Genomic DNA, 10,698 nt, shown 5'->3' on the forward strand with positions numbered 1-10,698 from the left:
AATTCTTCAAAAACTCATAAGAATGTTACAATGCCCAGGGTGTAAAATTAATGCAAACATTGTTAGTTGAGGTTTAGACATTTAGTAAAAATGCTGTATGATTGGGATAGTGATAGTTCACAGATCTCTGACAAAGTAAGGTAAAGCGAGAGTGTGAAGAAGGAGAGATATGGAAAAGATGGAGGTCCAGAGACCTGGGGTGCATTAGAGTGAATTAGGGACCAGAATACAGAGTTTTAAACATCATGAAGTTCTTCACGTCACAGTGGGGTTAAACTGCTCTGGGAGTTTAAGGGTGATGATGACGCTGTGTCCACGGAAGGTAAAGTTGCAGCAGATACTGGATTCTAGGAGGACACAGTTTTAGGAAGTCAGGAGAATAAAACAGACCATTGGAATAGTGAAGTGGGGATCACGCATGGGTCAAAAGCAGGAGAGCATGAAAAACACAGGCAATTTACTGTCCATGAAAAACTAAACGAAGATGTGAAGCAGGATAGAAGGTGGAGTGCATGGTGACCCACAGCTGAGACAGAGGTGAGAGGAGGAGCTGGGGTGTAGTTGCAGCTGGAGAAACACTGAGCACAGGGTACTGACTCAGGCACACGGTGATGAAGGGAGGTAAAACACTGAGTGTGAAAAGGTCGAGGCTAGGGAGGCAAGGGTGGAGGTCACAGAACTGGGATTACGCCCGGTGTCATGGGGAAATGTGAATACCCGATGACTGGAGGAAGGTGCGTTTGAGGTGACAGACACAGAAGTCATTGGAAATGGACTGAGATTAGAGAAGAGGGATCTATTCTAGGCAAGGGCAAAGCAAGAAGAGGATGCAGTGTCCAGGGTACAGTGGATGACCAGTGGTTCAACTGATATTTCTAGAGTTTTTGGTAGAACAGGTGAAGGAGAAGGAAGGAATTAAACAGGGTGTGGGGAGGAAGTAGAGTCCAAAATTGAGGTCTGCAGGTCCCAGAGGATGCAGGGAGAAGGTCTTGAGGTGGGGAAGATTCACAGGTGTAAGAGAGTTCACAACAAGAGTTAAAGAATAATGGCAACTGGAACAGAGAAGGGGATAATGAAGCAATTAGGACTGACTGAAGTTGATAAAATGTGTAAGGTTTGAGTACTTGGGGTGGATCAATGAGGAGCCCCTCACCTGATGCTGTATGTGGGAGGCCTGCTGCTGTGAGGGGCTCCACCTGGTGTGCAACCTGTGTAACCACTGGGTAATCTCTTCCCTTCATGGTCCTGAATCTTCTGTGATCTTTCTTATTTTCTTGTGCTTCTCCTTGAACTTTTGCTCCCTTGTATAAATTGGAAAATCAAGCCAAGCATGATGGTGCATGCCTGTAATCCCAATAATCAGGAGGCTGAGGTAGGAGGGTCACTGAAAGTTCAAGGCCCGTTTGGGCCATGGAGCAAAAGCCTGTCTCAAAAAAAAAAAACAAAGGAAGAAAGAACAAAGAAAGGAAGAAAAAAAAGAAGAAAGAAAGAAAGGCAATTTAAAAATCAGTTTGCAAATACCTAAGACATAATTTGATGGGACTCTAAGATATAAGAAAATCTGTATGTCAATTTGGAAAGAATTGCATCTTGAAACTATGAAGGTTTTATATCCATGAACATAGTATATCTCTGAAATGATCTAGTTTTTCTTTGATTTCTCTAGACAAAATTTTGCAGTGTTCTTTCCATGGATCTTGTGTGCACTATGTTATATTTATGAACATATTTTACTTTTTCTAAAAATGCTTTGAGGTTTGACTCTTATGTATTTACTGTTCTACCTCTTCTTGATGGTTGGAACCATTTATCTCTCCATGCGGGTGCTCCTTTTCTCCTGTGCTCCTCTCTGACTTGAGTCTATTCTATTTTATTTAGGCACAGGTCCTTCTTTTTTTGCATGGAATTTTTTCTTCCACATCTTTATTTTCAGTTCATGGGTGTTCTTAAGACCAATAAGAGTCTTTAATCAGCCACATTTATGTGGATCTCACTTTTAATCTCCATTCAGCCAGTTTATTTCTTCTGAATACTGATTTTGTTTACTGACAATGAAGTCCTGATATTTTCTTTTGTGATCCTTCATTCTTTTCTTCCTTTTTAAATTTGTGATTTGATGACTTTCTTTCTGCTACTGTTTTATTTCTTTCTCTATATTTGTGTATCTCAGAATTATTTGTGTTCTGACTAACATGTGGCTTATATTTCAAATCTTATAGTAGACTGCTTTACACTGATAAGTACTTGTTATATACAAAGAATTGAGGCCTTTCCCTTGCCCTACTTTCAAGTTGTTAATTTACAGTACTGTACAATCTTACTCAATCCAGCAGGGCTGCAAAGAAAGTGTAGAACAAGCAGAGTGGTGAAAAGAAAATGCAGAGTGGTGATGAAGTCCAAGAATGTGCAGAGCAGTAGTGAAGATAACACTCAAGTTCAGAGTAATAATGGTAAAAAGAAGGCTTTGAGGAAAATAATCACCAAAATGAACAAAGTTGTAGAAAATTATGTGTGTGGTATTCGTGTGCCTTATCTGGTCTCAGAGTACAAGATGGCAAAGTTGACAATCTCAAGTATTTTGAAGAATAAAGACACTGTGAAAGATCTGATTCACAAAAGGAGTAATGATACTAACCAAGCAGAGGACACAGCACTGAAAGAGGTAGAAAAACTTTTGTTAGTGGGATTGAATGAGAGACAGTTGTTGGGTGACAGCACTCACGAAGCTATGATCTGTGAAAAAGCCAAGAAACTGCACAGTGATGTACTGCAAGAAAGCAAATGTGCAACAAGTGATGAATTTAAAGCAAGTAGGAGGCCATTTGGTAAATTCCACAAGAGAAGTAGCTTCCACAGTATGACAAGACATGGTGAGACTTCCAATTCCCACAAAGCCATGCAGAAGTCTACAAGAAAGAATTCATGGAATTCATGAAGGCAGAAGGATATGTCACTCAATAAGTGTTCAACTGTGATGAAACAGGTCTCTTTTGGAAGAAGATTCTGAGCAGCACCTGTATGATACAGGAGGAAAAGTGATTGTAGGGGTACAAGCCAAAGAAACACAGACTAATCCTTTTGCTGTGCGTTCACAGCAGAGCTGATCTGAAGATTAAGCCACTACTTGTGCGCCATTTCCAGACTCCTCATGCTTTCAAGGAGCAGAATGTGAACAAGGCTGGGTTGCCTGTCATATGAAGGATCAGTGCAAAACCTTAGGTCACAAGGCAATTGTTCATGGAATGGCTGCATGAGGTGTTTCTTCCCACAATTAAGAAATATCTTTCTGACAACCAACTGCCTGCAAGGTGCCTTCTTCTGATGGACACTGCCCCAGTGCACACTCCAGCCTTGGTGGATGAAAAGGATGTGGGCTATGCCCTGACACAGGTCAAGTCCTTCTACCTCCCCAACATATCTGTCCTACAGTCCATGGATCAGGAATTGATCTGAAACTTCAAAATCTATACATGGAGGCACTCTACATCAGGTGTTTTAATGTCACTGAAGAGATATCCTTGACTCTGAAAGAGTTTTGGAAAACACATTTCAAGCACCAAACTCACTGACAAAGCCTGGGAAGATGTCATGTACAAGACCTCAAACTCAGCCTGGTGGAGACTGTGGCCAGAATGTGCCACTGAGTGTGACTTTGAAGGATCTGATGCACGCGGAGTGGAGGAGATTGTGTCCATGGGTAAGATAATGGATCTGGACATCGATAGCACAGACACAGAGGAGCTTGTTGAGGGCCACAAGGAGGAGCTGACAAGAGAACTTGTTGAACTCCAGAGTGAGCTGCGGAAGGTGCAGGTTGAGGAGTTTTCCACTGAGGAAGAAGAAGACAGGGTGGAGGTTAGCAGTGATGTGATAAAATCCATAATGGTAAAGTGAAATGCATGCCAGCATTTCTTTGAGAAGCTACATCCCAACATAACTGTAATGAGCAGAGTGTTGAATCTGGTGAACAATAACATGATCTCTCATTTATAGTGTTACGCAGCATACAAAAATACAAATGACAATAGAGAGATTTTTCATTAAAATTGACTGTGCAGCTAAAAGACAAAGAAGAGAGGAAATCCCTGAAGGAGATCTCTCCGATGTCCTTGTGGAAGAGGACATTCCCTTCGAACAATAAGCTCCTCTCCACCCACCTCTCTGTCCTCAGTATGAGAAGTTGGCTCCAGCAAGTGTAATGTTCTCTCTCTATAATGTAGAGTACTGTACAGTACTATACAGTACTATATTGCACTTTGTTTCATGGTTTTGTGGTTAAAAAATACATATGGTTCAGAAAAGATTATGTCAATTTACATTAAACTTTACAGGAAATTTTGACTCAGATTATGATAAAAATCAGTTGTGACCACATTCATAGAGGTCAGAATGTTTTAACATTATTTACGTTGAAATTTGTAGGGAAATTTTTTTGGTTCATGACGACTTCTGTTCGTGACTAGAAACAGGGATGGAACTAAGTTTGTGAACTCAGGCACCGACATAATTGAAAAAAATTAGCAAATAGCATTATGGAAGCAGGGGTCCAATTTCCTGATCATTGATTTCTGGGGCTAACAGCATGAATTAAGTCATAGACAAAATGCTGCTGAAGAATGCAAATTTCTCTTCCCTTGGAGGCAAGGAAGAAATAACTTGCAAGAAAGCCAGATATTCCTAAAAGTTTCATGAGCTTCAAAGGCAGAAAATTATTCAAATTTCTTTACCATCTCTCTGTCTTTCACCCTAGACAACTCAATCACCACACTTCCCTTCAGAAAGGTTGTGGATCTCACTCCATGAGAACATCTCAGAACCACTGGTCTTAATCTAAATAGGGTACATTTTCCTGCATAAGCTGGGCAGTGGAGACCTTCAAAGCATCCGTGAATAAATTATGCATCAATAAGTACCTTCCCTCATCTGGTTCTCTCAGCCTTGATTCTGGTCTTCACTCTCTTTATCAAGAGTCGCTCCTGATATGTGGACAACCTCTGCCTATCTAGATAAAAAGTGGTCTAATGGATGAAATCGTGAATTTCTGCTTGCATGTAGCTAGCCAGATCTGAGTTCTGAGGCTACCCAAATTCAGGCACAGCTTGAGTGTGTTCCCACTTTCTGGGTTCTGGGTCACTGGAGTTGTATAAAACAGGAGAGAAGTTTATTAGTGTGACTCCCTTAGATCTCTGATCTCTGTGGTGGTCACTGAAACAAAATTAGGAATACTTGGATATAAAATATCCTGTAATCCAGTACCCTCGGCTGGAATAATTGGTATCTCCACCAATAATAAGACATGAAACATGAAATCAGAGATTCACACAGAAAACCCTGAGGAGGCCAAGTGTGGTGGCACATGACTGTAATCTCAGTACTTGGACAGCTGAGGCAGGAGGATCATTGGGATTTTAAGACCAACCTGGGCTACAAAGTGAGCTCAAGGCCACCCTAAACTGCATAGAAAGACTCTGTCTCAAAAAGACAAACAAACAAAAAAAAAACAAAAAAAACGAATGCCCTAAGGAGCAGCTGATCAGTGGAAAAAAATCTGCATGGCAACTGCTGATCTAGAGGAGCAGACACTGGTACATAGAGGCCTCCACTGAACACAATTCATGAGAGATATATGAGCCACAATTGACAGATATTAAATGAAGAAATTTTCAGTTTAGGTAATAACATCTCAGTAGTTTACCAAAATATTAAATGTCTGGAAGCTAATGGCCACCACTTTGACAATATATTGTGATTATAGAGGTAAAGGTAACTTGGATTAATCTTATGGTAGCTCAATATATTTCCTGCTAAAATATTTATACGTGATTTTTCCTAATGGGTACATTTGTTGTTGGACTCTGTATATAATGTACATATAAAACTGCTGTATTATACACTTTACACTGTATGGTGAATTGACCCTAAATAATGCCTCCAATAAAGTATTAAATATTGGAAGAACTGTGAGCCACCAGTAGTCCTTCTTTTGCATTTCAACTACAGGTTCCAGTTAGTTTGCACAGAGATGTACAACTGGCCCCTAATGAATTCGTTGTCACTTCTTGACAAGATGCTCCTCATTTGCTCTGCAGACCATACCCCGGTCCCCATCCATACCTCAAATTACAGCATTAACGGCACAGTCGTTCAGATGGGAAAAGTGAACAAGTTTTGTGGGATGAACAGCTTCTCCCAGGAGCTCAGTGTCCACTGGGGCCACACTTTCTACCACTCACTTCAATGTAGCCTCCACTTTCCTAGCTGCTCCTTCTGACAGCAGTCTACCCAGGAGGATGCAAAGTGAGCACCTGCACTGCATACCACTCCGCTCCTTGGAGATCCTCACCGCAGACAAGAAACTCTTCATTGCTTCTGGGAACTTGGAATTAAGGAAAGTTCTCAGATAGACAGCTCTGGAGCCTGACAACAGAGAGAAGAGATCATTCCTGTCCCATGGGGATGAGGTCTCAACATCACCCATGTTTATCCATCTCCCCATCCTCATACATCACCATGGTCCCTGTACCTGTCTCCCTGAGGTCACAAGCCCTGCACCTGGAAGGAGACAGGTGAGTTTTCTCTTTCAGTCTGACAAGCAGGAGCACAGGCTCTGAGAAAGTGCTCTTGCAGGGGGGAGGAGTCCTCTGGGGCAGAGGGTGATCTGCAGGAGAGGCACACAGATGGGAGTGAATCCTGAGCTCTGGGCACAGCTTGTGAACAGAGTTTGGGGGCACGGTGCTTTCTGGTGAGCCCTGGTGACAGCTGACATGCTCCAGTGTAGCTTCTGTTGGTCATGATAGCTGGAGCAAAATGAAATGGAAAACAAGTCTGACTTCTTTCATGTACTTGCAAATTCATCAATCTCTAAGCTACTTTAGAGGAATCATGGGAATCTTCAGATTAGTACCACTTGCCATAAAATTGTACTAAATTTCTCATGACTTTGGATACAATGAGGCCACCTGAGTCACCCAGTTCTCTGCATAGCAATCCAGGAAGTATTTATTAATGAAAGAAATCTTTCTCTAACTTGGATGCATGGAGCCTATGTGTGTCACTAATTATAAGGCTACAAATAATATATAAAATACATGAAAGTCTTAGTAGTTTGTTGATATTGGCATTTGATATTGTTCATCTTATGGGAGCAGATGTTGAGGATTTCAGCAATTTTTATTTAAACAAATGAGGCAATGTTTTCTCTGGTTAAAAAGTTTTCCTATGTCCTTTGTGTCTCTACTCCATCAAACCAAAACCTTTGCATTGACCTACATCCCTAGCCATTTTTAAACTTTTTATTTGAGAAAAGTCTTGCTAATTTGGTAACTTGTGTGGCAGGGTTCTGGTCTGCAATTCTCTCACCTCAGTCTCCCACAGTACTGACAGAACGGGCCAGCACCATCACATCTCACTCAACTTTTCACTGTACTTGGTCCTATGGCGTCCATGACCACTTTACCTCTTCATGTTGTATTTAAACCTTGAGTAAATCATATGAATGTCTGGCAACCATCAGCCAGACACTTTCAGCAGAGACACTCACTGTCTTCGCTCTCTGTGTCAACTCCTCCCTTTGCCACAAAAGGAAGCTGCTGCTTCCTTCAAGTGTTTAGAGTCTGAGGACTCATCTCTATTCCTACTATTGAGGTTCATATGCAACACTTCCATGCTGACTACGGAAATGTTTATTGCAAACTCAGGTGAGCTGTGAGCACATGTGTAATAACCTTGAAACTTGAGTCTCTAAGTCCAGTCAGAAGATTCAGTTTCAAGATACAGTTCTTGAAATTCAGGTGCCATTATCACTTGTGTTACACACTACCGATTATCACTGTGTATTCCCCAACATTTCAATAGGATTCTCAGTCACTGGATTATGAAAGTGTATGAGACTCACCTCCATTTCTTAGTTCATCTTGTGCTTCAGAACTTTTGCTTCCCTCCCAATATCTCTGGCACTTGGCCCATCTCAAGCCCACAATCACTGTTCTGATAGTGTTTATACACGGACTGCTTGCTCACCCACCTCCTCATCTTTCAAACTCTGCCTCTGATACTGATATGACACACTCTAGCAACATGCAGTGTATTAACTATTGTTATTTTCCTATTATATTGATATAAAATTTCGTTTATTCCATAAAATAAAAAAAAATACAGAAAGACAGACTCACCAGCCTCCATCCATTTACCAGGACTCTTGCTGATCTATAATTTCTCTGAAATATAGTACATTTGTGAGAGAACAGATCAGACCTCACATCTGTGTTTGTGAGTCTGTGACTACACCTCCCCACAAGGCACAGTTTTCACTCCACCTTACCTATTATAATGCAGGTTTTCGGGGAGTCAGGTTTTACCTCCAATTTTTTTTCCAATTACTAATTACAACTTTCCAGTTACTCACTCTTAAGAGACAACTGTAAATCCTAGAAAGGCTCTACTATCTTATGACCCTGTGAGTCAAATAAGGACTGAGTCAAATGGGAACTCAGATGGAAAATAGCTAGAAATACTGCAGTAGATCTGTGGGGTCTTGTTGTCGTCTCTCTATATTCTCTCTCAGTGAGTTTGTTATTTGCATACAGCAATACTATCGATTTTCCTGTGGTGACTTTGCATCCATCTCCTCTACTGTATCTGTTTACTACACCTGCAAGTCTTTTTTTTGTTGTTGTTGTTTGTTTTTCTCTGGTACCGGGAACTGAACTCATGACCTTGCGCTTGCCAGGCAGGCGCTTTGCCACTGAGCTAAATCCCCAACCCCCACCTGCAAGTCTTTTGGTGGAATTTTTGGATCTTCTATTTTGAGTATCACATCTTCTACTAATAATGATAATTTAACTTATTCTTTTCCCATTTTTATTCCTTATATTTCTTTCTCATATCTAATTATTCTGGCCAATGTTCCTAGAGCTATATAAAATAGGAGTGGTGATAGTGGATATCCTTGCCTTGTTCCTGATTTTAGAGTGAAAGATTGTAGTTTTGAATCATTTAATTTTCATTGTTCGAATGTGATATGTACATTTTCATTTTTAAAGGACACAACCAATGTACCAAAATTCATAACACAATAGGCACACCAATGGAACTGCAAGCAGACCAGTCTGGTTAAAAGCAAGATGCTACTAATATTTCAATAAGGCATTGATATCCCATGGCTAAATTACTCTGGAATGCAAAAGAATAAACAGAACCATGTATGAACAGTGGTGTTGTGTGTCAAATTTATTTTTAATAGGTAAAACATTAGTAGCAGTGATGCATACACTGCAAGAAATTGTGAATATTGAGCACAGAAAATGACAGAATGACCTTCATGAGTGTGAAAATTGTCAAAGCCTTTGTGTTGTATTTTAACTGTGAGCAAATCATATGAATTTATTTCTCTACTATGTCTAAAATACTGAGGATATATATATATATACAATCCCCAAAGAGGAATTGTTTAATTTCTTCTTAAAAATTTTATCACTATTTGTGTTACATATCCAAAGCAGAGGAATGGTGCCAACATTTTCTCTACAATTCATGTGATATTTAGTTTTGGTAAGAAATCATGTGAGAGTTTCTATTGCTATCCTAATGTTTTCCCATATTCAATAATCTCAATTTGTATGTGAGAAATTACCAATGTATGTACTCTTTTTATATATCTGAATATTCACATGTTATTCTAAAAGTTATATTGGTCAGTAAATACCATTTAGGTATGATGCCAATATTAAAGCAATATAAGCAATTAAAATGAACCTAGATTTCAAGAACTGTATCTTGAAACTGAATGTTCTGACTGGACTCAGCAGCTGCAAGATGATGCAAAGAAAAACAATATAAGATTGATAGGTGGAAATGAAAAAGCAGGAGTGAACACAAGTGGCATAAAAAGACTACTTGCAGAAGAAATGGCAAAAAAACTTCTAAAGCCCAGGAAAAGAATCTAACATACAGTTAAGTGAGTCATGTAGAACTCCAATTAGCCATAACCAAAATGAAGAAAAATCCAGATATATAATAATCAAGATCCCAGAAATCCAGCACAAGGACAGAATATTAAAACCCGTTACAGAAAATAGGCAGATCACCTATAAGGGAAAGCCCATGAGAATCATGGCAGACTTCTCAACATAAATTGCCAAGTCAAGAAGAGCTTGGAGTCAAGTATTTCAAGTCTTGAAAGAAAACAACTTCCAGTCCAGACTGATGTAATGTGCAACACTATCTTGAAAAATTAATGGAGAAATAGGATATTTCAATGACAAATAATAAGTTATTTTTATTCATGACCACCATGAATTTGAATGAAATTCATGAATGAAATTCATGACCACTAAACTAACACTACAAAGAGAATTGAAAAGTACTCTAGAAAGAGAAAAAAATGAACACATTTCCAAGAACAACAACAGAAAGAAACAAACAAGCAGGGAAAAAGTAGGGAACAAACAATAGCAAAATAATATGACAATGATAAGCAAAAACATAACAGTTATAGCCATTAATACAAGTGGCCTCAACTCACAATAAAAGAGACACACTGGTAGAGTGGATCAAGAAACAAAATACAAAAATATGCTGTATACAAAACACACTTAACTCAAAAGGTAATTCATAGTCTGAAATTCAAAGGGTGGAAAACAATACTCCATGCAAAATGAACCCAGAAAAAAGCAGGGGTAGCTATTCTGTTTGCAGATA

This window comes from Chinchilla lanigera, unplaced genomic scaffold (genome assembly GCF_000276665.1).
Source record: "Chinchilla lanigera isolate Chin_1 unplaced genomic scaffold, ChiLan1.0 scaffold00202, whole genome shotgun sequence".
Classification (NCBI taxonomy): domain Eukaryota; kingdom Metazoa; phylum Chordata; class Mammalia; order Rodentia; family Chinchillidae; genus Chinchilla; species Chinchilla lanigera.